This window comes from Cibotium barometz, chromosome 15, assembly GCF_041138505.1.
Source record: "Cibotium barometz isolate CiBa-2024 chromosome 15, ASM4113850v1, whole genome shotgun sequence".
Taxonomy (NCBI): Eukaryota; Viridiplantae; Streptophyta; class Polypodiopsida; order Cyatheales; family Cibotiaceae; genus Cibotium; species Cibotium barometz.
This window is the reverse complement of record NC_141060.1, coordinates 18,438,719-18,444,651: the sequence shown is the minus strand read 5'-3', so window position 1 is coordinate 18,444,651 and position 5,933 is coordinate 18,438,719.

The following is a 5,933-nucleotide window of genomic DNA, read 5'->3' as shown; positions in this document are numbered from 1 at the left end:
GTGGTTCCGTTGTGAGCGAGTCGGCTCAAAATGGACTTGGTGTCTAAGATGGTACACACACACACACACACACACACACACACACACACATGCTTGGTTGATGGACACTGCAATGTATCATTGAGGGAGAGTGTTGAGAGATAGCGATTGCGGTTGTGCAATGTTACATTGATATGGGTGATGGGTGATGGGTGAGTTGTGGAACACCTTGATTAAGAGGGGGTGTTGAGAGATGTAACTGCTGCGGTGTTGTGTGTATGTGGGAAAGCACCCTAGAGCTGTAACATATTGTGGCAAGGTAAGAATGCCACATGTAATATTGAATGGTGTGTCAGTGTTGACCAAAAGAGTGGAAAAGGGAGTGCCACATGGATGATGATGTGTAAAGTGGGATAAGGCTAGAAAGCCTATATCATTGTATGGTTCTTTGTGAATGCAATAGAGCAATAGAATTGAGTGTTGAGTGTGCATTTTCTCTCCCTCTCTCTCATGGAGTTTCTTGTGTGGTTTAATCCACCTTAATTATGTTGCTTAATCTATGTCTATCACCATGATCAATCCCATTTTTGGATTGTTAACATGTACCCATATAGCTCCAATGGTACACCTGCTGCATAAAATAATGCATAATCATCAGTAGTTGCCCTTAAATACCAAAGTGTGCCTCGCACACTATCAAGATGTGGTTTGTGCGAAACCTGCATAAACTGGCTCTCTAAGCCAACTGTGTAACTCAAATCTGGCCTGCTGATCGTGACATAGATCCCCACAATCTTCCTGTATATAGTGGGATCCTCCAACACATAACTTGCATCTGCCGCACTAAAGCTTGCCATTTTGATCTAATGGCACCGAGATTGGCTTATAATCAGCCATCCCATACTTGGACAACATGTCCAATACATACTGTCTCTATGACAGCCAAATACCCTTAGGTGTGCAAATGACCTTCATTCCCAAAAAGTAGCATAGATCTCCCAAATCCTTCATCTTAAAACTCCTTTATTTGAGAAGACTTTTCACATACTCAATCTTATCCAAGTTTTCGCCCCCAACAATAAGATCATCTACATAAATGGTGATGATGACAATACTCTTCTCACTCTTGTGCACATACAAAGAGTGATCTACATCTGCCATATGAAAACTGTAAGATTTCTCCCTCCAGCTTTTGAGGTGTAAAGGTGTAAGAACCTCCCCTTCTGTTCTTGTAATTATTCTCCTCTCTGAAATAGAAGAAAGATCTTGTTTTACCCTGTTTTGGCCTAGAGAGAGAAGATGTCTAGAGAGAGATAATCCAAAATTGAGATATCTTTGGATATAAAAATCCTCCTAGTGTCTAAAATGGTTTTCCCTAAAACAAAAATTCAAAAAAAAAACTTTCCAATGTGCATTTGGAATTAATTAAAAATGTGTTAAAAATGTGTATAAAAGACCTTAGTCTAAGGGTCTAGATTTTCAGAAATTTCTAGATTATGGTCCAATTAAGGTTCTTATGGACCAATAGGATTAATCCAAGTGTTGGGATGAGATAAATCCAAAGAATAAAAGAAAATACCTAAAAATGAGTAAATGCTCACATAAGATGAAGAGTTGACTGAGTACAAGGTTTATTAGTTAAAAACTATGAGATATTACTAAAAAAATGAGATATTTTGGAATAATGATGCATTTTTGACACCTTGGTAAGGAGGGGGAGACTCTTGAGGTAGGCGCCTAATTCACACATGTGGATGAGCTTTTAATTCAAAAAAATTATGATATTTTTATCTCTCTTGGATCAAACCAAATAAAAAAGGGAGCCAAACTGCTCCAAATCTTGTCCAAATCTTGTCCAAATTTAGCCAAACTGAAGCTGGAAAATTCTAGAACTTAGTTGGACTCAGTTTTTGGCCTCCCTCATCTATAAATAGACCCTCATTCTTTTGTATTCTCATCTTTAAGCTATACCATGCGAGTATTACATTAAAATAATGATATTTTCTATTATCCCTTAGAAATCCTCTACTTTTGGAGAGATTGGAGTTTTTCTGTCTCTTCAACAATCCTTGGAGCTTCTTCTCAACATACTAAACCAATTGATTGGTTTGGGGCTTCCTTCTAAGATAAAGAAGTAAGCCAAATCAAGAGGTAAGGAGTATATTCTCAATGATTTCACTTCTCAACCCCTCTCAAGCTTGAGAAGTTTCTACTTAGTTGTTTTCAATGCAAATCAAGCTTCTCTAAGAGTTTTAATGATTAATCACCAAAAAGTTAATCTTTATGCTTAATTAGGATGCTTTTTATGTATATCTCTCTCTCCCCAAAAGAATAGTCATTCCTATGACTAATTCTTATTCAAATGGATGCTTCTCATTGATAAATTCTCAATTCAAAAATCAAACTCTATGCTAGTTAAGCTAGAGGTTAGAAAATGGCTTTTTTATACTTTTATGCTAGTAAAATTATAGTAGACTTATGATTTAATTCCATAAATTGAATTTAGGTCCAATGATAGTTATTCTATCATAATCGTATTATAAAGTCTTATCCTTTTCAAAAATATTAAAAATTATTAGTAATAGCAGAGCGAAGCTATGGTAAAATTTTTAAGAAATTAATGCATAATTCATTTTTGTACATAATATGAAAAGAGGACTTCCTACCATATTCTAGGATCGGTCATCCTATGCTAAAAGAATGATTTTCATCACATTCATGGAATATTCTTTTCAAAAATATTAAAAATTATTAGTAATAGCAGAGCGAAGCTATGGTAAAATTTTTAAGAAATTAATACATAATTCATTTTTGTACATAATATGAAAAGAGGACTTCCTATCATATTCTAGGATTGGTCATCCTATGCTAAAAGAATGATTTTCATCACATTCATGGAAAACTAATTTTTAGTGTTTATGCATAAATAAGTAATTAAGAAAAGAGGTAATTTTATTTTTATGCAAAGAGAGAAATTCCCATGATAATGGAGATCCATGTAATTAAATGGAAAAAGATAAATTTTGGTATATTAAAATAATGAATATTTTATTTAAAGAGAAATTTTAGATAAATCTATTTTATGTATGAGAAAATTTAAATGATAAAAGAAAAATTCCCATGACATTTGGAATTCAATCATATAAATGGTAAAAGTGGAATTCTTGACATATTTAGAATAATGGATATTTTTATTAAAGAAAAGAGAAATTTTAGATAAATTTATTTTATGATAAAAGAGGAATTCCCGTGACATTTGGAATTCAATCATTTAAATGCAAAAAGAGGAATTCCCATGATATTTGAGATCCAAGAAATTAGATGGAAAAAGAGGAGTTTTTAGCATAATTCAAATTATGAGTATTTATCAAAACTGGAATTTTGAGCATTATTGGGAAATATGGGTAGAATTGATTTTTGTAAATCCCATGAATCTTTTACTCAAAAGAAGAATATTGAATATATTTCACTTGAGAATTTTGAGAAAGAATATGAAAATATCCATCGAGAAAAAGTACCTTTAACCAAGCCAAGTAATTGGTAGAAATTTAGAAAAAGTCCTATCGGTATCGAAGTAGAAAATGTTACTAAATGTGAATAGATGTGAATACGATGTGAATAAGATGAGAATACAATGTGATAAGATGTGATGTGATGTAAATGAATGTGGATGGGATGTGAGGTGATGTAAATGGATGTGGATGTGAATGAAGAGATGAGGATGATATGTGAGGATATGTGAAAGGATGTGATGTGATGTAAATGGATGTGGATGTGGATGTGAATGAAGAGATGAGAATGAGATGTGAGGATATGTGAAAGGATGTGGTGTGATGTAAATGAATGTGGATAGGATGTGAGGTTATGTAAATGGATGTAGATGTTAATGAAGAGATGAGAATGAGATGTGAGGATATGTGAAAGGATGTGATGTGATGTAAATGGATGTGGATGTGGATGTGAATGAAGAGATGAGAATGAGATGTGAGGATATGTGAAAGGATGTGATGTAATGAATGTGGATGTGGATGTGATAGGATGTGATGTGATGTAAATGAATGTGTATGTGGATGAGATGTGATGTGATGTAAAGGGATGTGGATGTGAATGTGATGAGATGTGGATGAAATGTGATGTGATGTGAATATATGTGGAAGTGAATATGTGAATGTCTGGATGAATGTGGATAGACGTGCATGTGAATGACTGGATAGATGTGGATGAATGAGATGCAATGTGTATGGATGTGATGAGATATGGATGGATATGGATGTGATGTAATGTGGATGGAATGAATGAGATATGATGTGGATTGACGTTGTGATGTAATGTGGATAGAATGTATGTGATGGGATGGGAATGCAATGAATGTGATGGATGTGAATAGATGCGATGAGATGTGAATGGATGTGAATGTGACGTGATGTAAATAGATGTGAATGGATGTGATGTGATGTGATGTGAATTGGCATAGATGTGAATGGATGGGATGTGATGTGAATCAAGATAGATGTGAATGGATGAGATGTAATGTGAATGGATGAGATGTAATGTGAATGGATGTGATGTGATGTGATGTGAGTCGGGATAGATATGAATGGATGATATGTGATGGGATGGGATGTGATGTGAATCGGGATAGATGTGAATGGATGAGATGTGATGTGAATGGATGTGATGTGATGTGATGTGAGTTGGGATAGATGTGAATGGATGATATGTGATGTGAATGGATGTGATGTGATGTGAATCAGGGATAGATGTGAATGGATGATATGTGATGTGAATGGATGTGATGTGAATCGGGATAGATGTGAATGAATAAGATGTGATGTGATGTGAGTGGATGTGATGTGATGTGATGTGATGTGGATATGGGTAGATGAGAATGGATGAGATGTGATGAGGATAGATGTGATGGGATGTGATGGGATGTAATATAATGTGATTGGATGAAGGACGATGGGAATACATATGATTGGATGTGGATTAAGCAATGTAAATTGGTGTAGAAGAATGTGGAATAATGAGAAATGATGTGGAACAACGTGGAAAGATGAGAGCTCATTAGAAACTGTATTTATGACCTGTTTTTAAATGACTATTTTATGTCAAGAATGTTGGGGAAGCATTTTGACCATCTTGTGAATGAGGTCGTGGAGACCTAAGTGATAAAGTTGCAACAGCTGACGGAGAGTCAACAGAGGACATCTCACGTAGCAAGGTCGCCGAGGTCTTGACCAGCCTCGGTTCGATTTAAATGGTGAGCTTTTGATACGGTGGATGAGGGACCAAGGAAGCGGCCTATGAGTGAAGCGCTAGGTGACCTGCGAAGGATCCTAGAGGGTGTTGACCATACGGTGCTCTGGCTCTAGGTCACGAAGATACCCACGCGTGCATCGAGGAAGAAAATGGAACAAGGTGTTAGAGTTGTTTTTTTGAACTCGGGCATGGATCTAGTTGATTGACCTTGCTGGTCCTCAACGGATGAGTCCATGGCTCTTTTATATGGATCTGTTGGTTGATCTTGCTGATCTTCAACGGAGAGTCCATCTGGATTTTCTTATGTGACTATATTTCTGGGTAATATGAGCTACGAACTATTGAAAAGGCTCATGAGTGAACAGGTGGTGAGCGTTCTAGTTGCCAATGATGCCATAGGTACACCGATGAAGGAATGATTTGGCAATTAGAATTCAACCTGGATATTTTGGAGGATTACGATCAGTGATACGATGGTTTCATTAAAAGATTGTTTTAAAGACAGCTCAATCTATGAAAAAGGCAATTTCATATTGGGTGTGTAAGTGGTGTGACTATCCATTAGGAACTCAATGGAGTCTTTTTGGGCCCTTTAATTTGCCATTGCCTAATGGAGGTGATTAAGAAATAGACAAATAGGGAGATTACATGTGGACTGAAACCAATGGTTTGTAAGAGCCTAGAAGGTAGTG